The following is a 16,572-nucleotide window of genomic DNA, read 5'->3' as shown; positions in this document are numbered from 1 at the left end:
TCCCCTGTGGTAAATTCAGTTGATTTGGAAAGGCACACTCCTGCCTTCATAAGGTCCCACGGTTAAAAATGCATGTCAAAGCACAAACCAAGCCATGAAGTCCAAGGAATTGTCTGTAGACCTCCGAGACAGGATTGTATCGAAGCACAGATCTGGGGAAGAGTACAGAAAAATTTCTGCAGCTTTGAAAGTCCCAATGAGCACAGTGGCCTCCATCAGAGCTGTATCTTGGCCTAGGCCAACGAGGCCCAGGCCTAGGGCGGCACTTTGCAGGGGGTCAGCAAAAAAGCTGCACCCTGCACAAAAAAAAAACCGCCTCCTCCTGGGTCCTGCACGAAAGGGGTCCCCGCCGGCTTGTGCTACACTTTTAGTATAGTGACAGTCTTATGGGGTAAATTGGGCCAGAGGGAAGAGTCCAGGTGGTCAGTGATGAGGCTGCACTGATGAGCAGTAATGAGGCGGCACTGAAAAGGCTGCACAGATGGGCACTGATGAGGCTGAACGTATGGGAACTGATGAGGCTTCGCTGATGGGCACTGATAGACTTTTGGTCTGTGGTTCACAGATGACAGGGGGGGGGGTCATAAAAAGTAAGGGGCATGGCCTTTGCAGGCAGGGGTGGGTCATATATAAATTAGGGGGTGCACAAGTTTAGTCAGGCCTAGGGCAGCACAAAACCTAAATACACCACTGGCCTCCATCATCCATAAAGGGAAGAAGTTTGGAACCACCAGGACTCTTCCTAGAGTGGGCTGCTCAGCCAAACTGAACGATCGGGGGAGAAGGACCTTAGTGAGGGAGGTGACCAAGAACCCACACTGGGTGAATTTAAGATGCAAACCTCTGGGTGAATCTAAGATGGAAAAGGACCTGGGGGTCCTAGTGGACAACAGGCTTGGCAATGGCATGCAAAGCAAAGCCAATAGAATACTGGCATTTATTAAAAAGGGGATTCGCTCCAGAAATAAAGAGTATACTCTCCCACTCTACAAGTCTCTGGTCCGGCCACATCTTGAATATGCCATCCAGTTCTGGGCACCGGTCCTCAGGAAGGATGTGCTGGAACTGGAGAGAGTCCAGAGAACGGCAACAAAGATAATTTGGGGAATGGAGGACATCAGCTATGAGGAAAGACTGCAAACATTGAACTTATTCTCTCTGGAGAAGAGACGATTGAGGGGGGATATGATATCAATGTACAAATACTGTACTGATGACCATAGCATAGGGAACAAACTTTTCAAAGAAAGGGAATACAATAAGACACGGGGCCACTCATTAAAACTAGAAGAAAAATCGGTTTAACCTTAAACTACGTAAGGGGTTCTTTACTGTCAGAGCGGTAAGGATGTGGAATTCTCTTGCACTGTAGCATGTTAGTGTGCATTGTGTAGATAGGGTTACCACCTCATCCTTTTAAAACCAAACTCATATTAATTACACCGGTTCTGTGGCTGAATAAGGTGGTAATTAAACTCACTTAGTGCCTTATCTGCATTAAATTAGCCACAGAACCTGTGTAATTAAAAAGGTTGTAAACCTCGAGAAAAAAAAAACTGTAAGACAAAGGCATAATGAGCTAGAATGCATACTAGCTCATTATGAAATACTTACTTTAGTACAAAGCTCTCCAGCAGTGCCTGCACACTGCTGAGACAGCTGACATCTTGCCCGGTGTTTCTTCCGGGTCTGAGGCTCCAGCGCTGTGAGTGGGCAGAGCCGCGATGACGTTACTCTCACGCATGCGCGCAGGAGCCGTCGTTTACCTGTAGGTACAATTGCAAAATAAGACTTTACTTCCTGCTTAACCACTTGCCGACCGCCCGCCGCAGTCTTACTGCGGCAGGCTGGCTCGGCTGTGCGAACCGATGTAGTACTACGTCGGTCGCCCGCGTGATGCTAGGGGGCGAGCGCACTCCCTGCTGCGAGAGATAGACGGGCAGCTGTTGTAAACACATCTGACGATTCTTCTCTCTGAAATGATCACAGAGCTCATGTGATCCTTCTACATAGGATCACAGGTCTCTGTGGTCATTTCAAAAGCCCCTCCCCCCCACATTTAGTAATCACTCCCATAGGCTTACATTTAACCCCTTGATCACCCCTAGGTTAACCTCTTCCCTGCCAGTGTCATTATTACAGTAACATTGCATATTTATAGCACTGATTACTGTAGTAATGTCACTGGTACCCCCAAATGTGTCAAAAAGGTCAGTTAGGGGTCGGATCTGTCCGCCGCAATATCGCAATCCCGCTAAAAATCGCAGCTCGCCACCATTACTAGTAAAAAATAAATAAATAAAAATGACATAAACGTTTCCCCTAGTTTGTAGACGCGATAACGTTTGCGCAAACCAATCAAAATACGCTTATTGGCCTAAAATGATGAAAATATTTGATTTTTTAATTTTTTTGGGGAATGTTATATAGCAGAATGTGAAAAATATATATTTTTTTTTTCAGAATTGTCGCTCTTTTTTTGTTTATAGCGCAAAAAACAAAAACCGCACAGGTGATCAAATACCACCAAAAGAAAGCTCTATTTATGGGGAAAAATGACATCAATTTTATTTGGCTAGAGCGCCGCACGACCGCGCAATTATTAGTTAAAATAAAGAAATCAGGTGGCAACCCTATATGTAGAGACTGTAAGATGTTTTGTTAATTTCCTTTCATTTGCTTTATTTTCTTTTTGAACATGAATCGTCCAAAAAATGAGTCAACTCTCTGCTGCGGGGCACTGACATGCTTTTTTTGCGTTCTTCTGCAGACATGCCGCATTTTTACACATTGCACCTCCATGCTGGGAACGTTTGTCTATGTGTCTTCTCATTGAGCTTGTGTTCATCAATGCACCTGGTGTAAAGGAGCACTTGGTGGTTGTCTGGATGCACACTCCATTCCTTATTACAGATCTTCTCCAGTCTGAACACGCCATAACGTATCACACTTCTCAGGAGCTGGTTGCTGAAAATAGACTATCTACAGCTTAATAACAAAGTGCAGAAGCAAGGTCGCTGTTTTCTCACCGGATCCTGGCATCACCATATCACCAGGAGGACAGGTTCTCTTCTACGTGGGACCTCTGCAGTGCTTCGTTCACACAGGATCATTTGACGTTTCAACACAAATATTTTGCATTTTACTGAGGTGACCTCCACCGGGAAAGTGTGAAAAAAATATTGCAGCATATTTAAAAATTCTATGAATAAAAAAAACAAGAATCACTAAATATATAAAATGTAATACTATACTAATAATATAATAATTAATTTAAAAAAAAAAATAATATCCTATATGCTAATATAAGTACCCACTGCCTGACTCCTTCACAGAGTGTCTCTGTTCACACACCCTCTTTAGTCACTTGTATGAACTTTCAGCCCAGCTCATGCAGGAGTATTGCATAAGAGCTCAAACTGCATTCCAGGCACAGAACATTTCTTCTTAATAAAGACTAGCTTGCCCTCACACGGCTAGAAGGGAAAAGTGTCGGCATATTTAAATTGCCATACATGAACGTTATTTTGTTTCAAATGCTGCTTTATGCATTGACATACATCCTTAGGGCCCAATGTGTCCAGGCAGTATGTTCACCTGCTGACTTGGCACCATCCACAGACAGTTTAACTCTTCTCAACTCTTAACATACTGAAGTTGAATCCAACACAATTTTACTTCACCTAACTGCAGTACTGAGGATGTTTTGCAGTCTATTTAAAGCGGGAGTATATCTAAAAAAAAAAAAAAAACCCTGCAAGACAAAGGCATAATGAGCTAGTATCGCATACTAGCTCATTATGAAAAACTTACCTTAGAACGAATCCCCGACACGGACCCCTGGACACGGCTGTGGGAGCGGACATGATCCTTCGGCGTCTCTTCCGGGTTCGGCGGTTTCGGGCGCTGTGATTGGCCAGAGCCGCGATGACGTCACTCCCGCGCATGCGCATGGGAGTCATTTTTCGGCAAGTTTCCGGCAAGGAACGCTTCGGACCTTCAGAGCGCATGCGCCGCTCGCATGAGCGGTTGCATGCAGTGCAAATATCTCCTAAACCGTGCAGGTTTAGGAGATAATAATTGTAACTACAGGTAAGCCTAATTATAGGCTTACCTGTAGTTAAAAGTCGCAAAAATCGGTATACTACCGCTTTAAGTGTAAGAAGAAATGGCTTTCCTGAGTCAGTCTCTATACTACCACTGGCTGAGGGAACCTTGAAGAAGTGGGGAGGGTCTTGCTAGGACTAAACTAACTAGCACTAAACAGAAGGGGGGACAGAGGAAGATCCCAAAATCACATAAGTAAACAAGTTGTATTTGCCCAAAACTGCCCCTTGATATCAGCATATTACAGAAAAATGATAACCTTGTGCAGTACAATACAAGACATAAAATATATATGAAAGTGGGGCAGAAAAAAGCTGACAGATAGCGGAACTGTAAACAGTTTTGATCATAGAAAGTGATTTTTTTTTTTCAGTGATCTGCAAAGGGCGCTGGAGTTAGAGTTTCTGTACATGTAGCTGATAGAGGCCCATAGACCCTGTACCTTCACTGGTCATTTTAATAGGTATACCTATCTAGTACCACTTGGAACCTGTAATAGAATAGAATAGCCCGGATAATTAAGGGATTGTTCACAGGTCACCCAATGGCTCGTTCACACTATAAATGCAGGTCATCACTGAGGCACATGGAAATCTTTTTTCTATGTGCCCTGTTCACACCACAATGTTATTGCATTTTTCCCCAGCACACTGGATGGCACCACATGCCACCACACAGCATTGAACCGCTCCTTACCATAGCAGACACTGTTACTAAACTGCATGGTATATTTAAACTAGTGATCGACCGATATCGGTTTTTCATTGCCGATACCAATAACGATATTTTGGCCAATGCATATCGGTATCACCCGATACTGGCCGATATTTTCGTACATTTGAAAAAAAATGCTTTTTATTTTTATCACTTGACAGGTACTCTTGTGGAGGGATCTGGGGGTCTAAAATACCCCAAACCCCTCCTCTGCACTTAAAAGCATTCAAACGCCAAGTTTTAATCTGGCGCCAGTATCCGGAGGTGATGTCATGACATCACTTCATTGCTTATATCTTTAATTTGTACATATGTGAGTGGCATATTCAATAACATTTGTAAACAGAATTATGCTATGTGACATCATTTTACCCTTACATGAGCAATATTTGGAATATCGGCAATATCGGCCAGTTCCGGGGCCGATACAGATATATCAGCAAAAGTCAATATCGGCCCTCGATATATCGGCCTTGCCGATAATTGGTCGATCCCTAATTTAAACCCAGCCAAATGGATACAGAAAGATCCTGAAAATGTTTCCTTAGGCCAGCCATACACGGTTCGATTCTCAGCCGGTTCAGCAGGAACCGGACGAGATTCAAACTATTAATGGGCAGGCTGAATGTACCAAGTTGATCAATTGACTCGTGGTTGTAGGAAAGAAATTTGCACCGTGTATGGCAGGCCTTAGGGAGTGTAATGCATGCTGATTTAATAAAGATTCCTGTAGATTTCTTATCACATGGCAGAAGGTAATACAAATCCTAATGCCTGAACACAGTTTTGCAACTTTGACGTGTGTTAGTAAAACTGTATTGTTGTAACTAATAGTGTATCCAGGTAAATTATAAGTTGTTGTTTTTTTTGTTTGTTCAGGACAAATTGGGCCTTTGTTTGGTGGCAAATGTGAATAGATATCTGCAGATTTTTTTTTTTTAATTATCAAATAAAAACTTAAAAAAAGTAAATTAAAATCAAAATATAGCTGTATATTTTTTCCATGATCCATCAATAAAGAAAGCACCAAAATAAATTCTTCTACTTCTGAGATTTGTGGCGATACCACATGTGTATTATTTGTTGTTTGTGCCCATAGTAACACCAAATTACAATAGTGCACATTTTAATATATATATTTTTTTAATCCTACCTAAACACACTGACCCCAAATTCTGACCCTGACCCTGGCCTAGATCAAGCTCCGATATAGCTATTTTATCTTTTATTTATTTATTTATTTATTTATTTATTAATTTTTTTACTTTTTTTATATATTTTTTATCCATTCAGAGAAGAAAGATTATAGAGCCTTGTTTTACAGAATGACTGCTGTAATAGCCAATCACAGGGTATTACAGCAATCATGTAATACAGAGACCCAGAACTGTCAGAGCTGGAGAACACTTCTAGCATAAACATAGGCTGCATATATGTGTGACGCCAGCATCAAACAGCTAAAGTGGACGTTTAGGCAAAAACAAACTAAGGGCTCTTTCACACGGGCGTTCCTTTTTTTTTGCCCGATCAAGTCCTATTTTTTTTTTGTAACGGACGCGGATGGCACTTGTGTCATCCGGTCCGTATGTCCGTTTTTCATCCCATCCGTTTGCGGATGAAAAACTGACATAATGCATGTCTATGTAAATACGGATGTCTGCGGATGACACCACTGACATCTGTTTTTGCTTCAGTTCCGTTTTTTGAAAGGAAGAAAAAATAGGGTTCTCCTCCGTTCAAAAAAACTGAACTGACAAAAAACGGATGTCAGAGGATGATCATCCACTGACATCCGTATTTACATAGAGATACATTATGTCCGTTTTTCATCCGCAAACGGATGGGATGAAAAACGGACATATGGAACGCCCGTGTGAAAGAGCCCTAACTCTAATCCTACGCTATGCCACATTCTAAAACAAATCTATCTAGCCCTGTAAAGCATACGTAAATCACTAGGCCCCTTTCACACAGGCTTTCCGATCAGGTCCACCTGTCAGTTTTTCAGGCGGACCTGATCTGATGCTCCATGCATCCCCCATGGAGCGACGGATGTCAGTGGTGACATCTCCGCAGACACCCGTCATCCGATCCTGTCCCTGAAATCCAGACGGATGGAAACCCTATTTCCCATCCGTCTGGAGGATCGGATCGGATAGGATCGATTAAAACGGACAGGTGGTTCGTTATCATCCGATCTCCCCATAGAGGAGAGCGGGGATCTGACAGGTCCATTTCTACACAGTGAGCGGAGACAGACCTGTCATCCGCCTGCTCAATGGGGATCAGCGGATCGATCCCCACTGAGAAAAATGGAGTCCGCTGGGCGGAAAGCCCGCGTGAAAGGACCCTTCCACATGTGATTGCACACGGGCAGCAGCTGTCATTGATTTGTATTGGCTGAACAGCCACAGTCGTGTGAATGAGCCCTAAAACTGATACAAAATATCAAGCCAGAGTTAAATCTTTAACAGGTGACTGCAGGCAAACTTTTGTTTCCCAGCTTATGGCTTCTTTCACACGGCCGCTCAGTTTATTTCGTCCTCTGTGGCTTTTTTTTTTTTTTTCAGGGACACGGATGACATTTGTGTCATCCGGTCCTTATGTCCGCATATCATCCCATCCGTTTGCGGATGATATACGGACATAATGTATGTCTATGGGGATTGCGTATATGTCAGCGGATGACACCGCTGACATCCGATTTTGCGTCCGTTCCATTTTTTAAACGGAAGAGACAATAGGGTTCTGTTCCAAAAAACGGAACAGAATAGAAAGGACGCAAATCGGATGTCAGCGGATGGTCATCCGCTGACATCCGCAATCCTATTGACATGCATTATGTCCGTTTTTCATCCGCAAACAGATGGGGTGATATACGGACATACGGAACGCCCGTGTGAAAGAGGCCTATAAAAAAATAGAATAGAAAAAAAAAAACTATTGCTTTCCAAGATGATAATAAAAAAAGTAATTATTATATTTTGCATAGAGGGGCCCCTTCTGGCAATTGCCCCCTTATAAATCCGGCACCTCTTACAGGCTGAATTTACTTGCAGTGTGCATTACCATATCTATCCACCTATAGACCACATACATTGATAAAAAGAAGATTTTTCTGCATTCTCATCTTTAGTAGAAGTAAGCAGATGGTTTTACCCCAATTAAAGTACTGAAATCAGCACATTGGTGAAATTCCAGAAGCTCCTCTGCAGCATCTGCAGAATCTCAGAAACATTTTGGGAAAAGCCGGGAAACTTTCTACAGGAATCTCATTTCCACTCCAGAAGGAGACAACACTAAACTTGTTTATACACTTTTGCGAACTGTTTTCGAGCTTTTGGCCAAGAGGTTTCCTGTGCCAGGAGGGAGCTCAAATGGTCAGATGAGAATATGCTCATTGGATAATTTAGGAGGGTAGTGGACCGCAGCCAAAGAGGGCCTAAGTCAAGACTGAATTAGCAAAACTCTCTACTAAAGTAAATATTACTGCAAATATGCCACTAATGATCTAGTATGTCACTTTTCTAGGGTAAAACTGTACTAATACAATTCTGTGTCCCCCTCATGACATCAATACATTATTAATGTAAGCAGTGTTAGTACCTGAGCTTGACTTGGTAGCAGCTTTTTTGCGGCCCACTGTTCTACAGAGTTTAGGCTGGGGGAAGGAGAAGCAGTACAAGCAGCCAAAAAGTGGTGCTGCAGGGCAAGGGGCATGCTGATAGGAGGAGAGAGCAGAGGGACAAAAACTGATGAGCTTATAAGTCTGTTGCTTCTTTTTTTACTGTCCAGCCATAGGTAGGAGAAGGGATAAGAGCTCTAAGTCTTTTTGCACCGTGGCAGAGGAAGAAATCAGGTCTTCTACCCTACCAGACAGGACTGTGTGGTGTGTCAGAGCTGTATAAATCTGAGGACTAAGTCAGAAAAACAGATCCTTTAGCAAGGAAAACTGCATATTAATCCCTTCATACTAACTATGTTGAGCAAAAAAAGAAAGTGGTCGGACGAATATGTACAATATGGATTCACATGTATAACGGAACGTGATGGGAGTCAGCGTCCTAACTGCATGATTTGCAATGCCAAGTTGAGCAATTGTAGTCTAGCACCGGCAAAACTAAGAGAACACTTTCTTAACCACTTTACCACCGGAGAATTTTGCTGTCTTACGTCTGGGCCACTTTTTGCGATTCGGCGCTGTGCGACTTTAACTGACAATTGCGCGGACGTGCGACGCTGTAGCCAAACAAAATTGACTTCCTTTTTTTCCCACAAACAGAGCTTTCTTTTGGTGGTATTTGATCACCTGTGCGATTTTTACTTTTTGCGCTATAAACAAAAAAATTAGCGTTTATTTTGAAAAAATAACAATATTTTTAACATTTTTTTATATAAAATCCCCCCCCCCCCCCCCCAAAAAAAATGGAAAAATCAAAATTTTTTTAAATTTTTGGCCTATTTGTTTTCTGCTACCCATGTTTGGTAAAATCACAATAAGCGTATTTTGATTGGTTTGCGCAAAAGTTATTGCGTTTACTAACTAAGGGAAAGATTTTTGTCATTTTTGGTGTTTTTTTTTTTAACGCGTAATGGCGGTGATCTGCGATTTTTTTTTTTTTGCGGGACTGCGACATTGTGGCGGACAGATCGGACCCTTGACTGACATTTTTGACACTTTTGGGGGTACCAGTGACATTACTGCAGTAATCAGTGCTATATATATGCACTGTTACTGTAAAAATGACACTGGCAGGGAAGGGGTTAATTTTATTGGAGAGGGAGGGGTTAATGTATGCCTGGTGCTTACTAACGTGTGGGGGGGGGGGGAGGTGACTGAGTGACTAAAGGACAGATCGCAGGTTCAGCTATGCTGAACACTGCAATCTGTCACTCCTTGTCACTGAGGAGATCCGCCCGCTCTGTTTACACAAGCGGGCGGATCTCCAAACTAGATTCCCCGACGATCGGGGAAGAGCAGCGGCAATCGCCACCCCTCCTCCCCTGGCCCGACTCCCGCTGTGACTGAAAACAGCGGGAGCGCGCCTCCGGCAGCGCGCGAGCGCCGCCTACAGGGGGAGGAGTCCAGCGACATAGGTCTACGTCGCTGGACGATAACGAACCACTTTGCCGCAGTACAGTCAATGTGACTGGTCGGCAAGTGGTTAAGCTGATGGAAAATACAAGAACTCGACGCTCGCTGAATTCAAGGTGAGGAGAGCCAGATTCGATGAAAAGGCATGAGAGTGGCACTTGCCAAGGTAAAGCCGTGCATTTCTGAACTGATCTCTGAAAGACAACAGCAGAAGTCTCACTGATTTGCAGTAAATATTCATTATTATGTTTTTGTTTTGTGTGAAAATCATGTTTTAATGGTTTTGTTCATTTTGTGCACCTATGTATAAATATATACCTATGTTTTGAATTAGAAAAAATCATATTTTATTTTTCCAATTAAGAAGGGTTCGGTGAATGCGCATATGAAACTGGTGGGGTTCAGTGCCTCCAACAAGGTTAAAAAACACTGGCTTAGGCCATCTTTATGTAGAGCAAAAATTATTTTTTTCAGATCCTCAGAGAGTTCTTTGCCATGAGATGCCATGTTGAACTTCTAGTGACCAGTATGAGAGGAAAGAGAGTGATAACACCAAATTTAACACACCGCTCCCCATTCACACCTGAGACCTTGTAACACTAACAAGTCACATGACACCGGGGAGAGAAAATGGCTAATTGGGCCCAATTTGGACATTTTCACTTAGGGGTGTACTCACTTTTATTGCCAGCGGTTTAGGCATTAATGGCTGTGCGTTGAGTTATTTTGAGGGGACGGCAAATTTACAGTTATACGCGCTGTACATTCACTACTTTATATTGTAGCAAAGTGTCATTTCTTCAGTGTTGTCACATGAAAAGATATAATAAAATATTTACAAAAATGTGAGGGGTGTACTCACTTTTGTGAGATAATGTATGTTTTCTTTTCTGGACTATTCCCTGAGACAATTCTGAAGAACTACAAGTCCCAGAAAATGCCATTCCCTGTCAGCAGATAGGCTGGAAGTGTTGCAGGAACACAGACAGTTGTCTACCTAGATTGGGTGTGCTGGCAGTTTTCTTGGTGTTGCTTTTAAGCTTGAAAAACCCTCGGCCAAATAATGACCTGGCTATACGGGTGGCAAAGACCCCCTCCTGTGCTATGTTAGGCATGCAGGATTCACTTCAGTCTGAAGCAGAAGCTCTGAGGGTCATAAATCTACACTGCTAAAACAAGACATCCAAGCAAATGCTTCTTATTTTATGGAGGGGATCTGTGATTTTAGTCCTTCTATACTGGAAACATCACCGTTTTCCTTAAAGTGGAACTTCACTCTCCCATTAAACATTGAGTCATTTTAATCCTCATGCTGCTAGCATTAGTAAATAGATAGGAAAGATTTTAATATTATTTGTTTTAAACTTTGTTTTCTACATTTCTTCAGTTACTTCCTGATTTCTTGCCAAGGCAACTGATGTCATACATCCCATGAGTCTTCAGGAGGGGATGAGAAGAAGAGGGGTTTTCTCAGCTAAGCACACTCTCTTGCATGCAAGTCTGAGCTAAGGGAAGATGGATTCCAGGAACTTCAGGAAGTATATGCTACATGAATCATTTGCCCATACTCAAGATGGCCATGATCAGAAATGCTAAAGGGTGTTTTTTTAAAGTGATTTCTCAACACAATAAATCATGGAGACATGGATGGATGGGTGAGTTTGCTTTGAATATTAAAAATGAATTAAATTGTGTTTTTGGTTTGTGGTGCTTAGATACAGTGAAGATCCACTTTAACAGCCTCCCTAATAGGGCCCCCCTTCCTACCCCAGGTGCAATAGTAGCCATGTGGGCTTTATGGTTGTTGTTACGTTACTGAATGTCACGTATCCAGGGCTGCGATGTTGGCAGGTGTACTGGAAGTTATTAGGAAAATTATATTTTAAAATGTTAATAACGCTGTTTTTTTAAACTAGCTTTTCCAATGTCAATGCAGCTATTTCCAGACATCTCCCTATTTCTGAAAAGAGCGTGGAATGTTTAACCGGTTGCCGACCGCCGCAAGTACATATACTGCGGCGGTCAGCCCCGGCCAGGCAAAGTGACGTATGGGTACGTCACTCGCCTGTCACTTGCATGTGAGCCAATAACGGGCGAGCGCACGCCCCAGCTCGTTCCCTGGGAAGTCCGTGCGTGTGACCGGCGGACCCGATGTCCGCCGGTCACTCGCGATCGTCCGCCGTGAAGGGAGAAAGGCAGGCAGCTGATGTAAACAAGCCGCCTGTCATTCTACCCTGTGTAGGAATAGTGATCATACGGTTCTACTATGTAGGACCGTTGATCACTGTTCCTACACCAGTAGCCATGTCCAATCACAGTTAGAAGGACGCCCCTAGGGACACACTTAACCCCTCATTACCCAATAAAGTTAACCCCCTTCCCTGCCAGTGTCATTTTGCAGTAACAGTGCATATATATATAGCACTGATTACTGTAGTAATGTCACTGGTAACCCCAAAAGTGTCAAAATTGTCAGCCAAGGGTCCGATCTGTCCACCGCAATGTCGCAGTACCGCAAAAACAAAATCGCAGATCGCAGCCATTACGCGTTAAAAAAAAACAACAAAAATGACAGAAATCTTTCCTTAGTTAGTAAACGCAATAACTTTTGCGCAAACCAATCAAAATATGCATTTTGCGATTTTTTTTTTTTTTTTTTTTTTTACCAAACATATGTAGCATAAAACAAATTGGTCTAAAATGTTAAAAAATTTTGATTTTTAAATTTTTTTGGGGGGGAATTTTATAAAAAAAAATGTGAAAAATATTGTTATTTTTTTCAAAATTGACGTTCTTTTTTTGTTTATAGCACAAAAAAAAAAAAATTGCACAGGTGATCAAATACCACCAAAAGACAGCTCTATTTGTGGGAAAAAAAAGACGTCAATTTCATTTGGGTACAGCGTCGCATGACCACGCAATTGTCCGTTAAAGTCACGTAGTGCCGAATCGCAAAATAGGCCCTGGTCTTTGAGCAGGAAAATCCTCCGGGGCTTAAGCGGTTAAAAAAAATGACATATAGAAGGCTGGTCTTGTCCAAATCACAGAAACAAAAGTCTGTTCATTTCTTACCCAGTGAGTAATGCGTTCAGAAGGTTTTCTGCTTTTCTAAGGTTGATAAATACATGGGCTGCCTGCGCTTTCTGTGCTGGGCTCTCATGGAGTAATTAGATATCCCGCCGGGCACAAGGCCCGTTCCTTTGTGTAGATCTGGCTGTTTCCAAGTCTGGAGGAAGCCTTAAACTAAGTGTTAATGAGATAATTATGTATTCCTCTTGCGATGTTGAGCGCTCTCTCTGTAGAAGTCATTATACATCTTATACAAGTGCTGTGCTAAGGATTAGGATAAAAAATTATGATATATACTTTTTAAATGAAAGTGACTTTCAGAGATGTATATTTTACTCATCAATGCCTGTTTTCACAATGTTAATGCAGATGTACAGTCACCACGTGCCACAAATACAATCACAGGGGAGGGAAGGGGAAGGTTACAGCAGAACGTTGCATGTGGAGAGAAATGAGTCACACAGATGGAAACCAATAGAGCAAGACAGACTACATGCAGCCTGTTCATTGTGAGTTTATCTCTTAAAAATTACCAAAAAATATATTTTTTATTTCTGCCAAGGCTTCTACATGCTCCATTTCATTCCTGCTACTATCCCGACTCTCACTGTCATACAAAACGACATACTTTAAAGTTAAAATAGTGTTTTAGCTGATCACATCACCTATAAGAGGTCGCCATATTTATTTTTAATGAGCTTGTGTTATTGTGAAGGGACATTAACCATTTTTGTTGAAGAAGTCTATTACACCGGAAGGCCCAAAAGCCCTTATAAACTTGACTCCATCAGAGATGGGTTCTCTGTATAGTGTTAAGGGAGAAATTTTGCAGAAAAAGTTTGGAGCGGGGGGTAAATTTTTTCGCCTCAGCATTCTCCACACTTGTTAAAACTCAAGATGCGTCAATGGTTTTTGGCTGAAGCTGCCCTTTAAGAATGTGGATGTTCAAACAGTTCTTGTGGTGCAGGATTTTAATCTGTATCAATTTCTACTCAAACTTAATCTTATTCCATCCTTCTGATCCACTGTATGTAACTGAACCAATAGGAGAGACAAAGTTTTAATTGAATTTATTGTAATGGATTATGCTGTGTGCCTGTCATCTTCCTGTCCTGCTGGCTTGTTTTGTAAGGTGATGAAAGCCAAGACTGTACACTGGCATATTGCAGGGTGGTGGATAATGTGAACAGCTGGCACAGCGGATCCGTTACATGGCAGTAGATTCTGGTAAATCGCCTTCTAATCTCACAATGGCTAAAATAACATAATTTTACATCTCAGACATAGTACAGGGAATCTTTGGAAATAGCAGATTTATACAGAACATTGTTCCATCCTCATTATCAGATGGTGTCCATGAAAGGTCATCTAAAGCCAAAACATTTTCTTATTTTATTTTTGATGGAAAGGGGAATGGATTAAAATCCCTGTCAGGTTTATATTACGTTCTCGGTCACAATAAGGAGGTTCACCCTCTCTATTTTTCTTGGTGGCTTTTGTCATTGGGGTAGAAAGATATGGGAAATCAACATTTAACAGTTGACACTATACTGTAATAGGAAGTTCTAGAATATAGAAGTCTTCCAAAAGGACCACCAGTTCTGATGACAACTGTCTAAGAGGTTATTTTCCTCACTTTCATTTTCATCTATTTTCTCTCACTTCCTGTTTTATATTTGGTACCAGAAATTTAGGGAAAGCTCCCCAATCAGATACAGACAGAAAAACAAAAAAAAATTTAGATAGATTTCACTCTATGCAAAATTTAAATAAATGTGTAATTAGGATTAAAAATAAATGCATTGTATTATTTTTGAAATTTTATATAGTCACATAAATCTAAATGTATAGTTTTCTGGCACATGGATTTCTTCTCACATGTTTACTAGGTTAATTGTAAAGGAAACATGTAAAGAAGGAATTTGTATGGTATGTAGTTTGCTGGTCTGGTAACTTTCATATGTGTGTCTTAAAAAAAAAAAGAAAAAAAAAAGTTTGTTGTTTGCAGAGATCAGTAGCTGAAGCTCAGATTATACATATACACAGATGAATGAGTAAGCAGCATGTCTCAGCCCTCCTCTCTGATGGCGTTTGTAGATGGCTCCATACAAAATGTCAATCAAAGAGTGAGTTTGAGAGGAAACTTTATATGCTATGCTATCTTTTTAGGCTACAACATCTTTTTAATTTAGCGCACCGCAACGTATGGTAGTATCAATATGTATTGCGGTGCTCTGCAACGCAAGTGGGCCGGAGCTGTGTTGCCTTAAGCCCCGTACACACGCGTCGAAATTCGGCCGGGAATTTTTGTCCGACGACCGATCTGCCGATTTTCGGCTTGTTAGTATGATGCTTCCGACAACCGACTTTTCGGCCGAAAAAATTCTGGTGTGCAGGCTATAAAATTTTTTGTCCTCCGTCAAAACACGTCTGATTTTCGTGCAGTCAGTACAGATTTCGACAGGGAAAAATCTTATGAACAAGACTGGGCATGCTCAGAGAAGAAAGAACACAAAGAAAGCAAACCAACACATGACATCACTTCTGAAGTAGAATTTTGTCGTGTGGGAAAATTTGTGTGCAGTCTAGGCACATTCCAACCAACAAAACACAACTCTGGACAAAAGACGGACGACCGGTCGGCGGAAATTCGTTGCGTGTGTACTAGGCTTTAGTGTGTTGTGGGTGCTATTTAACATGAATGGCACCGCACATGAGGGCAGGTTGTCTAGACGGATGCTAGTACACTTAGTGGCTGGCCCCAGGCTGAGGGGAAAGAGTTAACGTGTGTGCTGCTGTTCCTGAGCTTTTTGGATCTAGCCTGCCCACCTGTGATATAAAAAGGGGGAAGGCTGAGGGCAAGGGGGCTGTTGGACATACCTGCTCTGATTAGCGTGGAGCACTGCTGCACCTTACAGTCCATCGGAGACACTATGGATTCTGAGAGTAGCCAGGACTTGGAGAACGCCTAATATGAATTACTACCTATTGGAGGTATGTCTGGGCAGCCAACTAGAGATAGCTAAGATCATATTGAGGATGTTGTTCATGTTGAACTGCAGCACCTAAGACTTTTAAGCAAATATAAAAAAACAAGATATTGCGCTAGGACACAAAAGCATAAAACAACAAAATAAATATGAGTATAATGAATAAGTCCTGAGCAGCTGGCACCAAGTCCTATTGGTGAAGGATAATAATGAACATTTAAATAAAAACAGCGCTCAAAATGTATGTTCCAAAACAGTCCTTCAGTGTGATCTGAATAAACACTTGTGGAAAGAAACCAATGTAGGAACCCAAAGCATGCAGCCTCTTACCAGATAATACTGGATTAACAGCGGTCAGATATAGTAGGTATCAATCACTTAGATATTTAGATCCGATCAGGAAAATGCATAAGTCAATCACTTGGACTTTTGGGTCCGATCATGCACAGATATCTTTAAAAAGTATTTATAAAACTGATAAAATCTGCACACAGGATACTCACAATTTCTCCAATAAAACAAGCAAAATTCCAAAGATGTGGTGTGAATTTGTTTCAAGCCAAAAATATGGCCAACCTCCAATGGCTTGAAACAAAT

The sequence above is a fragment of the Pelophylax lessonae genome (genome assembly GCF_965119305.1).
Source record: "Pelophylax lessonae genome assembly, chromosome: 7".
In the NCBI taxonomy this organism is placed as follows: domain Eukaryota; kingdom Metazoa; phylum Chordata; class Amphibia; order Anura; family Ranidae; genus Pelophylax; species Pelophylax lessonae.
The sequence above is the reverse complement of the archived record's forward strand: the minus strand, read 5'-3'. Positions refer to the sequence as shown.